At 38.8% G+C, this 22,637-nt stretch overlaps 1 protein-coding gene and 1 long non-coding RNA gene across 4 annotated transcripts in view; one reads left to right on the forward strand and one right to left on the reverse strand.

The window, feature by feature from the left end:
- Elp4 (elongator acetyltransferase complex subunit 4) overlaps positions 1-22,637 on the reverse strand; it is a 197,940-nt gene that overhangs the window by 47,215 nt on the left and 128,088 nt on the right. The gene's annotated exons all lie outside the window — the stretch shown is intronic.
- LOC121140462 lies at positions 12,555-15,559 on the forward strand. 2 transcript variants are annotated; one of them, XR_005877303.1, is made up of 3 exons: positions 12,555-12,782; positions 14,038-14,229; positions 14,778-15,559. It is a non-coding gene; the product is annotated as an uncharacterized LOC121140462 (long non-coding RNA). The 2 variants fall into 2 exon arrangements; XR_005877302.1 differs by lacking the exon at positions 14,778-15,559 and adding an exon at positions 12,997-13,127 and having other exon boundaries at positions 14,038-14,719.

Consider the following 22,637-nt stretch of genomic DNA (forward strand, 5'->3'; position numbering starts at 1 on the left):
GAATCAAATAGCGGGGTTTTCTCAGAAATTGATGACCCCTCTAAAATTCATACTGATGCAATCACAAAGACAATAATATTAAGAAGTGGACCCTTGAGAGGTGACTAAATTATGACAGATAGTCTCTTGAAGGAGAGCAGTTCCACAATAAAAAGCCTAGGCCTGTCAGGAGTGCTTTTTGACACTTCTATCCTTCTGACACACTGAGACACCCAGATGGAACAACTGATGAGGAATGGGCCTCCACTAGACACTGAATCTCTTAGCAGCCTATCACAGCTTCTGGAGTGCGAGAAATGAAAATGAACTTTTATTTATGGATTATACAATCATATGTTTTGTTGTAGCAGTATGAATGAGTTAGATTATCTGAAAGGGCTCTGACAAGAGGATGCACACATTTTCAAGGTTGTTTTTTGTCTTTTCCTGGAACCCTCTTAACAGGTTTCTGGATTTCTCCCAAAGGGGCCTCAACATGCGTTGCTGGATTGATGTCTCTGGGGAGAAAAGAGGATCTGGGGCTTCCCAGTCTAATATCTTGTTATTGTCACTATTAGACTGGCTTTCCCTCAGTTGGCATTTTTGTTGTTGGTTTTTTGAGACAGGGTTTCTCTGTGTAGCCCTGACTATCCTGGAACTCACAGAGATCCACTTGCCTCTGCCTTCCAAGTGATGGGATTAAAGGTGTGCACCACCACCGCCCAGCTCAGTTGGGCTTTTAAATACTAAAATCTATTGAACAATGGCCACAAAACTACCTGAAGTTAGACAAACCTCAACCAAACTAATGGTGTTCTAGTCCTTGTGAGTTATATGCAGACAAGATAGAAAAAAATAGAAACATGTTAGGAAAGAGCATTTGTACAAGCTTCCTCTCAAGTTTACTGACAAATAGTATGATAATTTTGAATAAGTCCATTGATGGAAATGGCTGAGCATATAAGGATGGTGGTCAGGTCTGGTATCATAGTAGAAAAAAGGTCAACTTATTAACCAGGCACTTACCCATACAAAAAGACCCCAAATCTTTCCCACTGATTACCATTATAATCAAACAAAAGAACAGAAGAATATAACAATAGTTTTTATGACCTAAAGCCTTAACTAGACTGTACATCATGAGTTATGTACAGTTCACTCAAAACACATTTTTGCAACATGCTTGTTATGTACAGTTTGAAGATGTTGACTCACATATATTTTTATTGCCAACAGTACATAGATACTAATTGTGGAAACAATTAGTACAGGTTGTTAATGTGATGCACATACCTTATGACTGACAGTAGACATCCCACATTGTAAAATAGCTTGAACACTCTGCACTTACAGTTTTCTTAGCCCTTACATATAAATAAGTGCATTCTAGTATAAGCTAGAATTATTTTCTTTTTCTGAGTAAATATATTTTCTTGTTGGCTTTGGGTTTCCTTTTGTTGATGGAGAATGAACACCATCATTGGATTTTTTTGCCCTCTAATGTATAAGACTATTCTATGTCTTAATATAAATTAATTATTCTATAACTTCTTTTTGCCAGGAAACAATTCAAACAGAAAACCCAGCTTACCTTCCTAGATTCAGGATGTGATTTATCATGAAGTGAGCAGATCAGATTGTACTCTTTTGATCTACCTTTAATTTTGGTTTCCAAACAATCTATATCACTTTCAAGGTTAAAAGCACTGAAAGTACACATGAGTGCTAAGGAAAATCTTAAAATTTCCTGAAATGCATTAGCCATCCTATTTCTCTAACAAATACCATGTTTGTTTATGACAGTCTACATCATTAATCTAGATAAATACATGCACAAGTGAAGGGAGCTGGGTTTGCTGTGTTGCCCATTGCCCAGCAACCCATGGTTACAGCTGTTGTGCAGTGGAGACTGGGCAGAGCCATAGAGCTTCTGTAGCATATGCTACTCTTTACACCAGCAGTGGCCCAGGCAGGACAGACGGAGAACCCACGTTTACTACTGGTTAATAGGTCAACCTTTCAGATACATTTTTTTCAAGAATTTTCCTTTACTAAAATGTTAATTTTTGCTACAATTTAGGTAATGGGTATGCACAAGCTTTAAAAATAGTATTTATGTTTAAAATATGAGTTTTATAGACAAAACTATACGTGCCTACTGTTAATTATATGCTATTACTGCTTAAAGGCAACTTTTAGGAACTTTGAAAAATTCTAACAGTAACATGCATACAATTACTAACATAAAATGCTATAAATATATGCACAAAATAAAAGCAGAGAGTGTCCTCAATTTCTACTCTTCCCTTTGTATTTTTAATACAGTCTTCTTTACTATTAGAAGTACTTTCAGAGAGAGGTGTAAAAAAACCCTATAAATCTGAATCCAGTAAAGAAATAAACTTCAACTCTAAAACCCCAAACATAATAATAATAATTGACCCAAACAGTATAACATAAGCGAAATGATAAAACTGAGAAGTCTTTGTTTTATTTTGGATTTTAATTTTTTAGGATGGGGTTGTGTTAGGATGTAGCTCAGACAGCCTTCCATGTGCTAGGATTACCCATGTGTGCTGCACACCTGGCTGGCAAATGGCTACTGAAACTTACATTCACCAGTAGTCTATTGTTGCAGGCAATGCCTATTCCTTTAAAAGCTATGCTTAAAAATAAAGAATAATAATATCATAGCAGTATTTCATGCTTCATTTAAAATTTCAAGCACTGTTCTTTTTAGATAGACGAGTTTCTTCAATGGAAAACATACTGTAGGTGTAGGAATCAGGCTGCATCCTCCTCAGCTAACCAGTTTGTTATTTGGCAGAAATGCATTCGGGGTTCCTGCTCTGAATGTTGGTGGCTGTGTGGCATTTATGCTGCAAAGAAGCTGAAGACCTGCTCTCTGTCATCACCTGCCCTGTGACAATGGCAAGTTACTGTCTTTCTGAGTCAGTTGCTTCATTATTCAACTGGGCATAATTTCTAAACGTATAAAGACAAGAGAGATATATTCACTACACACACAGACAATAATTATGTAGAAGGGAGGGAATACAATACCTTGAGAAGTTGGGGATAATTCATAAACAAAGGGAAAGTCCTTTTGATATTCAATGTAAGTGGTTATTTTATCTTTTACTCCTTTAAGGTGGAGTGTGTCATCAGAAAGAATGAGATTGATTCGATTTTCTCCCAATTTTTTTCCTTCTATCTCTAGTCCTCAAAATTCTTTGTATATAAAATGTAATTAACATCTGCCTTTCATAATTTGACAAAATTTTTTTATGTGCAACAACTTTCATTTTACCAAAGAAAAAAACTTCTATTTGTATTGACTTTAAAGTTTAAAAGGTACTTAAAACACAAAACCTTTTGTTCTTTCTTTCTTTTCTTTTCCTTCTTTTGTAAAGACAGCATTTCTCTGTGTAGCTCTGGCTGTCCTGGAATTTACTCTGCAGACCAGGCTGAAGATCCACCTGCCTCTGCTTCCCAAGGACTGGAATTAAAAGTCTATGCCACCATGTCTGGCTGCCTTTTCTTCTTAATAAAAAGTCAAAACACCAATCCATTTTCATAGATGTGGCTAGTGATTACCCAAGTGAGGGTGCTGGGTTAAACAAGGTTATTTATCTTGTTCTTCTGCACTTCCCCAGCACTTTAACTACAGATTTCTAGGTGGAAACTGCATTATGCTAGATCTTTTCACCTTTGAACACAGACTCATGGGTTGATGACTGGGAACTTTTGACAAGCTGGGTACTACACAGGAACCATTTAGAATATGCTGGGACAGCCTATCCTATAAGATTAGTCATCTAAAATCACAAATGAAGGTTTGAGAGAGGGCTCAGTGGGTAAAGTGTCTACTGCATAATCATGAGGACCGGAGTGCAGATCCTCACTCAGCAACACACAAAAGCCCGATATGGTGGTGTGCATCTGAACGGTTAGTGCTGGGGAATGGCAACAGGTGGCTCCATGGAGCTCTCTGGCCACCGATCAGTATGACTGAGGTTCAGTGAGAAATAGTCTCAAAAAATAAGGTGGAGCAGATGGAGGAAGACATTTGTCAACTTCCAGTCTCTACAAGCACACACGTATACACAAAGACAATACCCTGAAATGAGAAAAGGCCACACATGATCCCATTATCATTTATTATTTGTCTTTCTATGTGTTCCCTGTACCTTGCTTTCCTTATATCTTCCTTTTGAAACTGTTATAATGCTATTTCTGTGGTTTCTCTTTCATCCATTTTGTATCTGATCTGAATCACCTTCCCCATGTCTGTTTCCCACAGGCCACTCTGCTGAGAGGCTTTTGGGCTGTCCCAGTTTGAGATTTCCCAGTTGTGGCCACAAACTTCCTCTGCCCATTCTGATATTCCCAGTTTTCCCCCCTTATTCTATGTACTGATTCTCCACTGCAAAAATGCTTACTTCTTTAGCCAATTTAAACTTCTATCATCTTTTTTTTTTTTTTGACTAACATAGTTTTCAATTTTGTCCATTTTTTTCTCCCCCAAAGTCTTCCTTCCAGGTGGTGGTGGTGCAAGCCTTTAATCCCAGTTCTTGGCAGGCAGAGGCAGGTGGATCTCTGTGAGTTTGAGGCCACCCTAGTCTACAAAGTGAGTTCCAGGACAGTCAAAGCTGTTACACAGAGAAACCATGCCTCAAAAAACCAAAACCAAACCAAACTAAATAAAGTCTTCCTGATCTATCATTTGTAGAATCTTAGATTCTCCCCCACCCCCCAAAGGACAGAGGAACTTACATTTTTTTTTAAAAGACAGAATCTGTAGTCCTGTCTGGTCTGGTACTCACTATGTAGATCAGGCTGGCCTCAAACTCTATAGAAATCTAATTGCCTTTGCCTCCCAAGTGTTGGGATTAAAGGCATGTGCTCCCCTTGCCCCCGCTTAACATTTATTTACTCTTTACTATGTGAATGTTTCTCAGGGATTTTGCTCTGTGTCTAAACTACTTCTGTCATAATTGCAACAGCATAGAGAGAGTGGTAGATTGGTATTCTTGACTTGATGAGCCATCCCTGATAATAATGACGACTACATGAAGCCTAAAGAGAAGCTTCAGCAATTGGGTTTAGATACTTCCTCAAGTGTGTGAGAAATGTAGCTATCACTTCCACTTCCAGGAGAGGAGCCTGAGCAAGGAGATCAGGAAGGGCCTTTGCTAAGAGGTTAAGTACTTTTGATACAGGAATGTGCTCCTGAAGTTGTCTCAGAGGTGGGTAGGGATCCAACAGACTGACTCAAAGACTATGCCTTCTGGGTTAAAGGTTGGCATTCTGCTCCTATTCAGCGTCTCCATAAGCAGAGGACACTGTTGTGTCTTTGGCCATGGAGCACAACAGAACTACAGAGGACAGCCAGGCACAGAGAAAGTGTGTAGCAAGCAGGCTGCATACCCACTTTCACCTGGAAAGGATGTTGGGAATTACTGCAGGAAAAACTGAATGAATTGCTCTTGACTCAGCTTAATAGTGTTCCTCCCTAGATGGCAACCTTTCTGGTAAGGAGAACCTATCAGCAAGAGGCAAGGAAGCAACTCTCTGCGGCCAGGAGCTCTGAAAGGCAATCTTAGAGGTAATCAGAAGAGTAGCCATAATCAAGTCAGTTCTAAGAGGGGCTGTAAAGGGACAGGCAGTGTGTCTGCTGCTTTGTCCCAGCATGACACCCTGAGGACTAGGCCATAAACAGAGGAAGAATCAGACTCCACTCCAACCCCTTTACCATCTCCAATAGTGAGGTCCTGCATTTGGTAGATGGCAGGTGAGATTTTAGCTTGTATTCTGGACTTCAGTTTTAAACAATACTAAATATTAATAAGCATCTGATCATAAAGCTGTGCATATGGTAAAGTTATCCTCATAGAGCAGGAAAAGATTTGACAGAGCAGAGTGGAGAAGTCACTATAGGTTGAATTTCTTAGCCATCTGGTTTTTATTTTCCGCTTTTGTAGGGCAGCATCTACTCTGTGGAGTTGAAGGAAAGTAGTGAAGGAGTGGGTGAAGTGTTATTTGCCACAAAGCCCGGCGAGCTGAGTTTGATGTCTGAGATGCATTTGGTAAATGGAGAGGAATGAGTTTTGCCAGTTCTCTGACTTCTATATATTTACATACAGTCGAGCACACACACATGTACAAAAATAATAAAAAAGAAAATCACTGGAAAGAGTAAGACCTGGTCCCTGGCCCTAGAACTTACAAAACTAACAAATAAAGGTATTGAATTACTAGGATCCATCTTGTTGGTCACTTGAATAAAGAAATCTTACAGCATTTTACTTTTGAATTATATTTTGAAGAGATGACTTAAATCAGCTGACAAAGCAATCCCTCCATTACAGTTATTCAAGATTTTGGAAGTTCAATTAAAGCAATAATTTAAAAAGAGATTATGATTAAAATGAAATGGTTGTAGTCAACATTAGCATTTATATAAAGAAATAAGACCTCATTTTTAATAAGGAAGGAGAAAAAAGAAAAAGTCAACAGTAAGGTAGATGCTCATTGAAGTCCCCTTCTCCCCATGCTCTTGCTCTAGTCGAGCCTTGTCAAGGAAGTATGTAAGCACACACCAAGAATATAACAGGCATTCATGGCGAGGGGCTTCCTCTATTGTTTTCCACCTTTTTGAGGCAATTTCTCCCTGAACTTGAAGCTTACTGATTAGACTCCACTGACTGGCCAGAAAATTACAAGTTTTCACCTGTCTCTGCCGTCTCAGAGCAGTTACAGACATGCTCTAAGGTGCCTGGCTTTATTTATTTCTTTATTATTTCTTTATTTCTTTCTTTATTTATTTAATGTGCATTTCTGTTTTGTCTACATGTATGTCTTTGTGAGGGTGTTGGATGCTGTGGAGTTACAGACAGTTGTGAACTTTCATGTGGGTGCTTGGAATTGAACCCAGGTCCTCTGGAAGAACAGCCAGTGCTCTTAACAGCCAAGCCATGTCTCCAGGCACCTGTGTCTGGCTTTTATGTGGGCCCTGGGGAATCTGGACTCAGGTTTTCATGTTTAGGCAGCAAACACTTCTTATGCCTCTAGTTCAAAATATTCATATGTTCTCAATATTTCTGAGATCATCACTCTCTTCTATATGTATAGAGAAAATACACCACCTCCTCCCTGAATTCTTCAGTCTTAACCATTAGTCCTTTGGGTGAATGGATAAACCAACAAATGAAAACAAAGATAATACCTTAATTTTATTTTTTGTCTAAGTAACATTTTAATTGTTAAAATATTTGGGAAAAGTTTGTATATTTGTAACACGGTAATGATATAAATTAAAGAATAATTTTCCAGCCACAACTTAAGTCATCAATATTTTCCATGATAAAGGTTGTTAAAGTTGCTGGCAATGGGCTGTTTCCCAGGCTGCACTGGGTGTATAACAGAATTGTGGAGGGCAATAGAGAAGCCTATGATATTAGGGAGTAAGCAGTAAAGATTATCTTTAGAAGAGCTGATAAGTTATTGCTAATTATTTAAACCATGTACAGATTAAGCTTCATAACATAAAAAATAGCGGTATTATTAGTCTATGAATTAGACTCATGATTTTCATTTTGTCACTGTGTCAAGTATTTCAACAGAATTTTCAATTGAGCTATTTCATTATTTGCTCCCTCATATTTCGTGATTGATTGTCCCCAGGGTCTGCCAACTTTGAATGCTATCCACAGAATTCCCCACAAGACTTGTTACTTGTTCAAAAGTGTGCTGAATGACAGAAAACAGATCCAGATTCTGGCTGGGGAGCTGGGAGGCATCGTCATGGGCTGAAGGGAAAATCAGGAGGTGAATGCAGTTTTAGAAAAAAAGATTGTGTGTGTGTGTGTGTGTGTGGCAAGTAGTTTACAAAAATTAGCAAACCAAAAATGATGCTGTGGTACAACAGAAATGAATGTAGCGATCCCCTAATTAGAGACCATTATCTGATGCTTCTGTTAATGGCAACAGGTTCACAGCCACATTAATATCTAGAAGAACCTACTGGTATAAAGTACCCTGGCATCAGAAAAGATTTACACTCAGTGTCACATCGGAACCAACTTACAGTTAGTTAAGGGAGGCTGGTAAGTTTTCCTAGCCTAGAGTTCGCTTTCCACAAAACAGCACTTAGCCATATAAACAAAGCCTGGTTATGTGCTTGGAAGAGACAGTCTTAAAGCAAAATGTGACTCAGTTTCCAAAGCTGCCATAGGTAAGCATCAGAGTCTCGAACACAAAGTAGGGGACAAGGAGCCCCTAGGAGTCATCTGACTGATGGGCTTTGGGGGCAAAGAACAGCAGCCCTGCCTCTGCCCCCACCATTGCAAATTCCCTGGATGTGGCTTCTGCTGACGGGCAAGAGAGCAAGGAGGACATGACTCCATCCCATCTGCTACTTGGCACTTAGCTCCCCTTCTCCTTATTGCAGTGCGAATCTGCTAGGCCCTGGCACTCTCTCCAACTTTTCTTCCCAGCTCTACTGCTTGGTTTTTACCAGTACAGATCCTCTGTGGCAGTGACAGCCATTGGTGCATGTGCTAGAAGCTATTTCAATGTTCATTTCCTCTACTAACAACCTCAACTGGTTGGTTCATCTCCTCTCACTTATGATATAAATTCTTCAGTGAGCCCTAGTTTTACTAGAGAACTTAAGTCTCACCAAATGATTTGAGCCTGGGCAGATGATTCCACAGGTGAAGTAAAAGGGGGGCACACTGCTATGGTCAAAGAGAAGAAAAAAAAAGCCACTGCTATTTCAACAGAGTGGATGGTATTTGAAAAGGAGACAGGGCTGTTTACATGTCAGTTTAGAGCTGCAGATCTTCCAACGGCAAGACTGTGCTAATTACAATGATTTGTCTCAAAGGTTTGACTCAACAGTCACAAGAACTGTGGTGCAGTTCTATGTCTGGTTCTTCCCTTCAGCCTCTTCCATTACCAGGTAATTATCCAATTATTTGAACAAAAATGGGTGAAGAACTTGTCAGTATACTTCACTTCATCAGAACTATACCAGAACATTGAATGAACATACTTGAATAAAATTTATAATTTAGGTTTTCTTTTTTTTTTAAACACAGTCTCACAGCTAGGCTGGGTTTGAACCTGTGATTCTCCTGTCTCTGCCATTTGAGTGCTGGAATTGTAGTTGTGTATCATGACATCCAAGCCTAAGACATTTTCTCCCTTAAAATAAAAAAAGATCATTCTACTGATTTTGTAGTGTGTGTGGGGTCTCATTATAATTTTTCAGTGTTTTATTGTAGAAAGTTATAAATACAAAAAGTTAACTTTTTACAGAGAACTCACACATAAATATCACCACAGATTGAGCAACTGACCTTCCTCTATTTCTGTTTTGTTGTTACTTTAAATATCTAAACATCTGCACATCCATCAGTCCATCAACTTACTGGAAAATCTAAGTTCAGACATCAGTACATTTTACCTCTAGCCACTTCTGCTTATATATCGTTAGTAAGAATATTTATGTTTAAAAAACAAAATCAACTCACAACCATACAATTCATCCTTATGGTTCTTTTCTACATAAATATCATCAGTGAAGAGGGGGCTGGGCCACTGGCTCAGTTGATGAAGTGCTTGCTGATTTGGGATCCCCAGTGTACATGTAAAAAGAAGCTGTGGTAACTGTGCCTGTAGTTCCAGCATCAGAGAGGTAGAGTCAGGCAGATCCCTGGTACTTGTTGGCTGAACTGTCAAGTTCCAGGTTCAGCGACAGACCCTGTCTCAAAATTGAGGCGGAGAGACTGAGGGATGTGGAAAATTCCCACATCATTCTTTGGCCTTTCTTTTAGCCATTGGTCTTTATTTCATCTACCCTCATCTCAGTCTCCTCACCCCACCCAAGGACAGATGCACTGCAGGCTGCTGAAATCCGACAGTACAATGCCCACACAGTTGGAATGCCCAGCTGTGTAAGTCAACAGCACTGCTGTGGGAAACCGAGATCACCTGTGTTCTTTATTAGCACCGACAACTGCAAGGTGTCACTTAATATGAGCTCCATAGAAGCGTCCTTGATATTAAGGGCACTTACACGTTGTTTATTGTAAATCAGACACACCTTCAGGCATTTTGCATATTCATTTAATCTCCTTGATCAATTCTATGAATTCCATAATATAGGTGTATTTATCCCATTCTGTAAATTAAGAAACCTTGACACACAGATGAATGGCTGAGTGTTTTGAACTGGAAAGCTAACATTCTTCCCTAGAGCAGTGTACTTAGTCACAACATTGACAGGCTCCTCATGGTGTGCGCAGATACCTGTAACTCTAACGTACAGGCACTGGCTTGACACTCTGGTCTTCTGCTGACCTTCCTGTCGGGGTAATCATTAACTCAACCCTTGTGCTGTACGAACTTATTACAATCATAGCAGCCACCATTTACTGAGTGCTTGCCATGTGCCAGATCCTGGTCTAAGTATTTAATGTATACTTAATCTCTCTAACAACCCTCTGAGGTAGGAAGGGAACCTACGTTTACATGTAAACAATAAAAGATTAAGCATTAAAGGAACAGATTCCAATCCAAGGTTGTCTGACTCTGCTAGATGACTATCCTGCATGTTTTTAGCTTCAGTCTCAGACTGGACTACAGTGCCCTTGAAGGCAGGAATCATGTCTTACACTTGTTTATTAGTGCATTCTATTTTTAAATGAGTTGATTCCAATGGACCTGGAGAGTGCTTGTTTGATGGATGCAGGTAACATTTAACAGAATTTAGCCTGCTGCAGTGTGAACACACTGGGAGCTCTCATTACTCTATCCTCAGTAAATTTACCCAGTTTCCAGAGGTCCTTTATCTAAAAGGGAAACATACCAGATTACAGAGACATTTTCAGATCAAAAAGCAGTATTTCTAGAAAGTATTTATTATAGTTTCTGTTACACAACAGGCAATTAATAGCAGCTTATCCTAGCCCTTCGTCCCTTCCTTTGTGTGTGTGTGTGTGTGTGTGTGTGTGTGTGTGTGTGTGTATGTATCTGAGTTGGAGTATTGTTAGGCAAATATTTTCTTAAACATAGGTTTAAAAGTGGGCTTTAAAGGAGATGATGGGAGATGCCATTCTGTAAATCTGTCTCTTATTGGTTGTTGAATAAAGCACTGTTGGCCAATAGGGAAGTAAGTTGGTGGGACTAGGAGTCGAGGAGAAACACAGGGAGTCATCATGTAGCTGCCATAGGGGTAAGAAGTCTGGACCCTTTTCTCCAGTAAGAGAAATACTTAGATTAACAATTATGGAGTAAATACTTAAATCAGAGCTAGCCAGTATGAAACAAGCAAGGCCAACACCTTCATAAACAAACAACCCCCCCCCCAAAAATGGGCTTTAATACAAAGAGTGATACTTAGGTGAAGCATAGTGTACACTTAAATATGGGGGTGCAGGTTTCCCAAGAGAGAGTCCATGTCTTAACAGTTGCCATGCATACTATTTTGGTGGATATTGAGGTTACCATCTAACGAGCTTCTAAGGATTTTTTCTTTTCCTTTTTAGTAATGAGCTATAAGGTGGCTCCATAGGCTGAGAAGGGGTGAAGAGATGCTTACTACATGAGAAGGGGTGAAGAGATGCTTACTACATGAGGTCACAAGGGGGCTGAGGGATGCTTTTTATTGTAAGTAACTTCATAGTCTGACTCGACAGATTTACAGAAAAATTGCAGATTTTATAGCTAGGCCATAATATGGCCATATTCCACTCTTGGGACTTAAGCATAGTTTGATACTGCCTGCAATTTTCACAGAAAACTTTGCTTTTGTGCTAGCATTCTTGATTCTCAGCTGGTAAGAGGCTTCCCTTCTGGAGAGCTTCTTTCCTTTTCTGTTTCTGTCTTTCCCCCCTGGACTGGGGCACAGTCTTTCCTGATCAGTCCCTGCTTTTCTCATCATTGCCTGTACCAGGCTGGTGCTGATGTCAAGCTCTACCTGGCAAGGGAAGACAACCTCCAGGGATGCTGGTCTAACAATATTTTGAACACATGCACAATGACTAATTTTATTTTCTATTTTATTCAGTAACATTATTCCTGACCCTCCTGATGTTTCCTCCCAAGTGTTGGGATTACAGGTATATATTATACCCAGCCTTTTATTTTTTGAAGACAGCATCTTGCTATATAGCTTGGGCTGGGAACCTATTACATAGCCCACAGTAGCTTCAAACACAGCATCTTTCTGCTTTAGTTTCCCAAGCATCTTGGTCACAACAACTGATTTTAGTATACACTTTGGAAAAATGTTTACATGCATTTGTGATTGTTGCCATGTGTTGTAGTTATTCTAATCTCTTTCTTCTCAAATTCAGCTCATGAGAAATATTAGATTATAAAGGAGAAAATCCTTGAGCCAGAAAAGTAGCCCTTCTGCCTCTCTATTCAAATAGCAGTTGATGTCAAAATATGAAATGTTTAGTAGGGCTGAATGTTTCCCAAGGATGTTCACATCATAATCTCTAGAACCTGCAATACTACCTTACACAGTAGAGGTAACTAAGGTTACAGATGGAATTCTGTTATTAGTAAGTTGGCCCTAAGTTAGGAAGATGATTCAGGTTTATCTGCGTGGGTCCAGATAAAAGAGGGGTAGAAGAGAAAAGTAGATAGATGACAGGATGAGGACAACCTAGTCCAACACTGCTATGTGAGCTTTGACGATTCAGGAAGAGGGTACACGCAAGGAATACAGGCAGCCTCTCGACTCTGAAAGAGCATAGCAATGGATTCTTCCTTGGAGACTCCAGAAGGTACATGGACCTGTGTGATGATATATTGTTTATGATTTAATAAAGCTTGCCTGGGGAACAGAATGCAAAGTTAGCCTTAAGCCATAGAGGATAGGCAGTGTGGTGGTGACAAAGAGACAGAGGCAAATGTATCTCTGTGAGTTCAAGGCCACTCAGGGCTAGATGACAGTGAATCAGTCGAAAACAGCAACGTATCTCAGGCCTTTAATTGCAGCACTAGAGAAGTACATAAGGAAGAAGCAATTAGTTTCTAGCCACACTAAGAACAGGATGGCATCCATCTCCAGCCACACTGATGATTCCTGGAGCAGGAGCTTCCTAGTTTTGGTCTTAGTCTTGATAGAGGTAAGAGCTCATAGCTGGCTGCTTTGCCTTTCTGATTTTCAGCTTGAACCCCAATATCTGTCTCAAGTTTTTGTTATTCATGTTACAGACATGCTAACTCTTTGATTTTAATCTTATAACACTAATTTTGGTCTTTTGCTTACTAGATATGAAAGAACAACACTGTATTGTTTAAGCAATTAAGTCTATGGTAATTTTGTCATAGTAGTGGTAGGAAACTAATATAGTACTTAAACAATGCCACAATTTTGCAAAAATATAGTTTTGAGAGGTGATAGTATGAATAACAATGGAGATATTTTGATTGCACTGGGTACAGAAATAACTCATTTTTATTGGTTAGAAACAATGCTTGTACTTCTTGCTTTAGTCACTAAGATGCCTTATTTGTAAAATGGCAAGACAGTTATGAAAAATTTTTATTTTTGCAGAAGAGGTGGCTTATTATTATTATTATAATTGAAGGTAGGGTTTTTCTGTGTAGTCCTGGCTGTCATGGAACTTGCTCTGTAGACCAGGCTGACCTCGAACTCAAGAGATCAGCCTGCCTCTGCCTCCGGAGTGCTGGGATTAAAGGTGTGTGTCACCCCTGCCTGGCTATTTAAAAAAAATTTTTTTAGATAGTCCTGGAACTAACCATGTCGACCAGGCTGGCCTAGAACTCATGTAATTCTCTTGCCTTGACCTTCCTTGTGAGCCCTGCAATTCCAAGCAAGAGCCTCTACACCTGACTAACAGATTTTTGTTTGGGAAGGTAGAAGACATATTGATAATGCCACTGCAATTTCCTTTAGATTAACCAATACTAAATGGATTGCCTGACTCTCACATTCATGCATTTAACTAAATGTACTCATTTCTACATGCAAAATGAAGTTTTAATGACACTATTTCTTCTATTTTGTCACAGACTCTCCGTATCCGAACATCCCTCCCCTGTCATCTCTGTTTTGCCTGAAATGTTATTTCTCCTGCTTGCTTTTCTGCCCATTCCACACAAACTGACCTTCATTAACCGACCACCACCTCACAGTCTGGAAGTCCACCTTAGTCTTAATTGTGTGCTATTCTGTTGTTCGATTGTTACTCAGAATCATTTCAGGTTTGTCTACTTTGTTTCTCCATGGGAGATGGCTTCTGTTTTTATGTTAGAACCTCCTAAAACAAAGTTAAAAGCCCACAACCAAATAAACTAGGGCAATGCAGGCTCCCTTCCATCTGTAAAGCACTTTTCCTCAGTTTCTAGGTGTCTCTTTCCCTAGCACTGTAAGGTTGGCTGGTTTGCTGATTTGCCTGTAGAGTTATACTTTATCTAATTGAAGAAACACAACATAAAAGATGTGATACCAAGCTCAAGAGGTCCTGGCCTCATGCTGCAAAACAGACACCTATAGATTTGTGTCTGTCATTCATGCTATGGCTTTCACCAACTGCTTATGTGACCTGTGAACTTTGAAACCTTCACTTGTGTTACTGATACAGGGTTTCTCGTTCAGATATTTCTGGCAAGAAATGATTGAGCCTTTCATCAACATTCAATAAAGAAAAAGTTGGAACCAACAGATAAAACTTACCATTACTCATTTACACCATGAAATATTAACAGCACAAAATGTTAATTAATTTCTAATTCTCTATTCTATTATTTAGATTTCATGAAGGTTGATTGGACTTGATCCATCATTTTATGGAAAATTAATTATTTCAAATACATGCACCACTTTATGCAACCTGCCTGATTTGCATTGAAGAAAATTCAGCAGAAGTAATTGAGGCACAAGCAAATACTGGCACTGACTGAACTCAATTTTCATTCCAAATTTCTGCAAAATCCCAAGGCACAACAATATCAGATGCAAGGGGGAAAACAAACAAAAGCAGTGTGAAAAGGGAACATGAAGAGAGAATATTACAAGAATCAGAGAACAAAGGGATCGCAAAACTATTTCAGTGCCTAGATGAGCAGTGAGGGCTTCGCTCAGGCAAGGTGGGAGAAGATATCATATGGCATCCTGACAACTGATGTCTTCATTTAAATGTAAGAATTTACATTCTAATTAGAAAGAATTTACATCTTAATCAGAGCAGCTGTATTATCTTGTTACTGTTTTTTCAAAGGTAATGAACTACAGTACTGCTGTGCCTTTTCAACCAGAAACTAAACAGACAGCATCTAGTGTTATTTTATAGCTTACCTGCTGTAAGCTGTTATTAATATTTTCGAAGATTAAATCCTAACTAGAATCTTTAAAAAAATGAAAACGTATTTGACATCCCTAGAAGATTAAATCCTAACTAGAATCTTTAAAAAAATGAAAATGTATTTGACATCACTAGAATAGTGCAAGGTTTGATTTGAAGTATTTAAACAAACCCCATTCCATCTTCTACATTAAATGTACTTATTTATCAAGTTAATAGCAGCCTCTTCTGATTTATTAATACAATGTTGTTTTCAATCGGGAGGATGTGGCAAGAAACTCTGAAACAACTGCATCCGGGAAAAATCTCCTCAGATTTACCCTGGGCTGCCAGAGACACTTCCTAAATGCAAGCTTTACCTTAGTCAAACCACATCAAGCACTTTCTTCTCCTTGTCTCTCCGTCTCTCTCTTGGATGCTTAACAAGGAAAGGCAACAAGATAATATTTTGCTTGCATTTTAGATGAATTTGTTAGGATTGCATTAATTACACTTCAGACATAATACTTCACAAATACACACAACTCGATGGCATCATGACTGGCACAGGTAGTGAGATTCAAGTGAAGAATATATTTTTCCACACTTTTCCACCCTAGGTTGTTTATAACGAAAGTAACTTATGGACATGTTCTCGGTGATATCTTTACAGAATCAAGCCTGTCAGTCACATGGGAATTAGCCTGAGCTCACTGACCCATGGTTTAGAAGAAATTGGGCTTGGCCTAAAAGAAATCAAGCAGGAGAAAATTACTAGTGTTAATAAAAATGTAAAATGCCACCTTTGTCCCCAGCACTATGCATCTTCAGGTTATTGATACTTATTTTCATCAATTGCATCGTTAAAATGAAGCTTTAGTATGAGCCAGCCAGATGACAATTTACAGGTTTACCATTTAACTGGTTAGGTAATACAATTGTTTTATAGCGAAAAGGCAAACAAAAGGTCTAAAGCTGTACCTACCTGCTGATTAAATAAATGACTGATGAAGTAATTCAAAATACTTAAAAAAATAATTGAGTCTAAAATAGCTATGAGAGCCATTTATCTTATCACAAACTTTATAGATCCATATACACAGAAGTAAAGCAAATAACATACACTTGTGCTTTATTTTTAAAAAGAATAACACAACAGTTGCAGGTAGATTAAAAAAAAAAGACTGAGTTAATCTTGAGGAGTTTCCTAACCTAGGCCACTCTGGTGACAAAAAAGAGATAATTATTAGTATAGTGTTGCCTATTCTTATATTTCCACTATGCACAGTTTATAGAAGAAATGATTCAGATGGGCCTGGCTGAATTACTGGCTCTGAAAGATGGCTTCATGCTGCTGTCAGAAACTGCCAGCCCACTTCTGAAAGGCTATTTTGTCTATGGCTCTTCTGTATGATTTGTTATGAGGGTACTTAACACCATACAGTACAGTGACATCAATTTCAAAGGTGTCCCAGAGAAGTTTCTGATTACTCCTATACTTTATGAAACCTATCTGCCTTTCTATAAAGATTTTCTGAAAAGAAATACATTTTACATTTCATTCTTACATCTACTGTAAGTTAATATAATCCACTTATACTTAGCATGCACCAGAGTGTTATTCCACCATCACCAACTTTGTGCTTGGCCCCATGTTTACATAATAATAACTTCATGTCCAGTCAATAGATATGGTAAACCATAATATATGGACAGTTTCACTTATCACTTATCACTTTTGATTTGGATTATCATAGTTGCTTCCTATTTAGATACAATTCAGGTATGGGGGCTTAGTTGGTAGAATGTATGAATCCTGGGCTTGAGTCCTTGTGCTTCATACATCAGGCATGGAGGGGCATGCCTATAATTCTAGCTCGTGGGAGGTATATCCAGGAGGATCAGTAGTTCTAGACAATATTAGTGAGTTTGAGGTCAGCTTGGGATAGATATGATTCTGTCCCAAAGGAAGCAAGCAAATAAACCAAAGTAGAAACCAGCTGACAATTGGTCTTGCCATGTAATTCTTAGATACTGGTAGTTGGTAACATCAATGGCTTTATGGAAGTGACAGCTAAAGTTACTTTTTTTATAATGATGGTAACTAGACTTAGGTATTGGCAATTAGTGATATCATGGCAAAATCAAGCCCACTGTTCATAAGAGAATCAGCCTGAACTCACTGTCACATGGTTTACTGTAAGCTCCATTAGTCACATGATGCAGAAATGATGTGGCTGCTAACTTGAATCTTCACTCTGAGTCTTATTTTTTTCTCAGTTATGACATACGAGAAGCTTGTTAGTGGTCTCCTTTTCCTGAAAATGTAACTGATTCCAGTCTTAATCATCATTTCTACTTATTGGTCTTAGGTATTTTATAACCAATTTATATCTTACTCTCTTATCAACAACCCAAAATACATTTTTCTTCTTTCTGTTCATCTAAATCCTGCTCATTTGAAGATCCTTTTCCAGTCTCATCTTGCTCACATGGTAGCTTACAATTTCTTCTTTCTTTAGTTCATGTATTCAACAAATACACACTGAATGCACTCACTAAATTAGAAAATATACACTGTTATGCAATGAGTGAATGAGAGAAACATGGCTCCCTAGCTAAAGGAGTGTCCAGTGTGTGAGGCAGTAAGAAGGTCCTAAAAAAGATTAAAGATTGCTACAGCTGCAAGGAAGACAGTAGTTGGCTTGTATACATATGCATTATTCTTTACGTCCTACAGTATTTTTACTAATTAAACCTATTATTTTGAGTTGGTTTTGAGCTTGAGTTAAATATAGCAAAAGATCTAGGCTTGGGTCCCAGCACCTGTATCAGGTGGCTCACAACCACCTGTAACTCTAGTTCCAGGGGATCTGAAACTCCTATGGTTTCCACAAGGCATGTATATATATATAGGTGATGTGCACACACTCACTCAGACACAAATACATACATATAAAAAACTTCAAAAATTCTAATAAAATAAAAAGTATATGAGATTTTCAGAAGGGACAAGCAATGATTTAGTCTTTAAAGGCTTCCCCTGTAAGTCCTAAGTATGGGCTACTGACATGCCAGGTAGGACAATGGGAGACACCTCAGCTATAACATAACAATAAAATCCATTTGTAAGCCCATCTGTAGTTGGAACCTTAATCTTTGTTTCGGTTTTCTTCATTATTTTTCTTTGGTATTGCTGGTACTCAATGGTTATAATGGTACACTGTCTCTTGTTGAGTCTACTTTGCTGTTGAATTTCTCCTTAAAATTACCCTTTTGCATCTTGTTATATTCTTCTTCTCTTCCTTCTCCTTTTTTTTAAAGACAGGGTTTCTTTGTGTAGCCCTGCTTGTCTTGCAACTTGCTCTGTAGACCAGACCAGCACTGAACTCACCAAGATTCACCTGCCTCTGCCTCCTTGGTGCTGGGATTAAAGATGTGGTCACTGCCACTGGGCAATCGTGTTACATTCTTGATACATAAGCATCAGTATGCTTTATTTTTAATAAAATAATGATGAAAGGATGGCCCGCCTGGGATAAGCATGGCCATGGCTTTCCCCCTTTTCTAGGTTAGTGGTTGACATAATTATGCTACTTTTGTTTAACTCTTCTATTTTACTCTTGTAAATTTTGTGTTTTCCTTCCTTAATAAACTCTCAACTGCTATTTAAAAAAAAAAGAAAAGAAGAAAGAAAACCAGAAACTGCAATTGTTTAGTGTTTTAAATTGCTCAAAGGAAAGTAGTCAGAGTAAGGGACAGTAAAAGGACGAGTTCAACTGTTCTTAACATGAACTAATAAGAAATCAGAAAACAATATACTAATAAAAAACAAAATTATAGGATTATGCAATGCATTTGTGCATTTATTAGCACATATTAGTGACAGAATTTATCCATTTTATTTATTTACTTACATTGCTTTAGAGATAGGGTCTCACTGTGTAGCCCTGGCTGACCTAAAAAAACTCTACATAGACCAGATTGGCTTTAAACTCACAGAGCTACATTCCTTTGCCTTCCAGTGACTAAACGCAAATGCCACCACATCCAGTCTTTTACAGAAATTCTTTAAAAGTATATTTTATAGCCAAGACAATGATCCTAGATAGTCACTGTGCTCTCCAAAGTCACAGGGAGACCTAGCCCTACTCTCTTTTTGGGAGCATTTCCCACCTATCACCTGTAATCTCTAGTCAAGATAACAGTAAAAAGAATTGGATCTATCTTCCTCTTAAAAGCAAAACAAGCACCAAGGTGAGAGTCCTGACATGTTTAAATATTTATACGCCCCACACAACCTCACAAAGCAGCTCAGACATGAAATGCTTCACAAATCACACAAGGCACCTTTACCGTGAAATCAAGATCATCAAAGGATATAGATGCTGTTAGGAAAATAATCAATTAGAAGACACACAACAAGGTCAGCTGACTAACAATGCATACAATTGTGGAAGGAATAAGGAGCCAAAAAGATGGATGCATTTTTTCCATGTGGAAGTCAAAGGAGGAAAGAAAAGTAAATCTCAAAGAAAAACCAAGCACGTGCCTAATAGGTACTTTAGAAGAAAAGGCAGAGAGGGACAAGAGGGAATACCCCTATCTCAAAGGGAAGTCACTAGGTTAAAGAACAAGAGTAATGCCACAGGGAGAAAACAAGCATTCCTTCTTTAGAGTTTTTCATGAGGTTTTTCAGTTGGTAAGGTGTTGTCAAACAAGCATGAAGATGAGTTTGATGGCCAGAACCCATGGAAAGAAGCCATGGATGGTGCTCTAAGATTGTCATCTCAGTGCTGGGGAGATAGAAACAGGCAGATCCCTGGAGTATGCTGGCCAGTTGGCTAGACCCACTTGGTGAGCTCCATGCAAGTCAGATCCTGCCTCAAAACACAAGGGTGAAAAAAACAAAACAACAACAAAAAACCAAACCAAAACCCCAAACAAAACCCCAAACCAACAAAAATTCACTTGAGGAATCACACCCAAGGTGATTCTCTGGCTTACACACACACACATACACCACATACATACTTACAGACATATGTACACATACACACAGAGACACTTATATACATATACACACCCTCTACAGACATGCACAGTCACAGACACAATAACACACACACACACACACACACACGCACGCACACACACACACACACACACACCTATCCCATCAACATTCCGTTTTATGATATAGAAAATAGAAAGATAGGGATTATTCGAGCAAGGAGTACCACGATCATGATGGAAAACTACAGAAACAGCTGACCCAAGGTCATGAGAGCTCATGGACTCTAGACTGATAGCCGAGGAGCCTGCATGAGACCTAACTAGGCCCTCTCCATGTGGAAGGCAGTTGTGTAGCTTGGTCTGTTTGAGGGGCCCCTGACAGTGGGACCCTGATGCATGAGCTGGTTTTTGGAACTCATTCCCTGTGGTGGAATGCCTTGCTCAGCCTTGATGCAGGGGGGGAGAGGTTTGGTCCTTCCAGGCTTTGTTGACTCCCCATAGAAGCCTTAGCCTTTCTGAGGAGTGGATGGGGTGGGTAGGTTGGGGAGGAGGGAGTGGGAAGCAGGGGGGGAAACTGTGATTGGTATGTAAAATGAATAAAAAAATTTAAATTAAAAAATGGAAAAAAAAGAAAATAAAGATAAGTGAGACCCCAGAATACGTGAAATAAACTGATTTTATCATAAGAAAGAAATCATCTTAAAATCAGCAACAAAGACTGGGTATTTAACATTATATTGTCAATCTTTGACAACACAGTTGGACAATAAGCAAAATGGGGAAGACAGAATCCAGTGAGCATAAAGCACAAGAAAGACTCAACAGAGGAACTCCGCATTATGTAGATGGCTTGATGGGTGACTAGATGTAAAACAAACACTGCAACAGCAATAAAGAAATGTAACGAACTCCCAAAAGACTCTGCTCATAACAGATAAGATGCAAAATTCTTAGGGGAAAGTCTGGTATGAAATGAAGAAAGCCTACTCTCTCCTTTCTCTCTCCCTCTCCGTTCCTTCTTTCATTTTCTTTTTTTCTCAAGTCAGGGTCTTCCTTAGCCCTGGCTATCCCAGAACTTGCTATGTAGACCAGGCTATCCTCAAACTCACAGTTCCCCCTGCTTCTGCCTCTTGAGTGCTCCGTCACACCCAGTAACTATTCTCTCCTTCCTAAGAATTTACTTAATACTGAATGAAACACAAAGGTAAGGAAAAACAGTGACAACAATGGTACTTCATCCTCAGAGCCCCAGACACAGATACAAAGTGGTAAGTGTTAGGAAGTCATGGTGCAGGAAGACACTGGCTTAGAGAAGGATCCCTGTGTAAAATTTTATTCTGAGTTTTCAGATAGGGTATGAGGGTGTGAAAATGCTGTGTGGGAGACTCAGCAGTGGGTGTGAAGGCCTTGTTGATGTAAAGAACAGTGTTATTTTAAGGAGCCCAAACTAAACTTCAAGGGACCTAGTCACGCTATTTTATATGAGCTCATGTGATTAAAGCCCAGATGATTTACAGTGTCTGAAATAGGATAACTGTCTTGGGCTCAAAATAAATAACAATCTTGTGAGAGTCGGGTTAAAGTCCTAGGTAGGTGATTTAAGGATGGAAACAGAAGTTGGAGTGATGAGGCCACAAGCTAAGGAGTACTGGTGACATCTAGAACTGGGAGAAGAAATGGATTCTCCTGCTGATCTTGCAGAAGATTCAAGGTTTGCTGCTATACTGACTTTAGTCTAATGAGACTAATTTTAGATTTCTGACCTCTAGGACTATAAAGCTCATGTTACTCCCTAAACCCCTAAACTTATGGTGAATTATTATAGCAGCAATAGGAAACATATAGAATTAGTCATGTGTAAGCTATATAAGTAAAAAGAAACATGAACTACTCAAATAGATTGACTGATTCTTACTATGAAAGTATATGAATATGTGTGAATTAGTAATGACAACATAAAACAATAGTGCTATGGAATAAGGGGCAATAATTTCATAAATAATTAAATTTCTTAATCTAAAACATTCATTTGTCACTTATTTTAATTTGTTTTTAAAATGAGGTCTCTCATATAAGCTCTGACTGTCCTGGAATTGACTATGTAGACCATACTGGCCTTGAACTCACAGAAATCCACCTGCCTCTGCTTCCTAAGTACTGGGATTAAAAGCATGTACCACAGTGCCCAGTTGTCATTTGTTTTTAATAGGTTGCATGGTAAATATATTAAAGCCTTTGATTAGTTACTATTTCTGGTAGAATATCCAGGATATTAGTATTCCTACTGATAAGAATATTTTAATTATTCACCTG

Source organism: Mesocricetus auratus, unplaced genomic scaffold (genome assembly GCF_017639785.1).
Source record: "Mesocricetus auratus isolate SY011 unplaced genomic scaffold, BCM_Maur_2.0 Super-Scaffold_100004, whole genome shotgun sequence".
Classification (NCBI taxonomy): domain Eukaryota; kingdom Metazoa; phylum Chordata; class Mammalia; order Rodentia; family Cricetidae; genus Mesocricetus; species Mesocricetus auratus.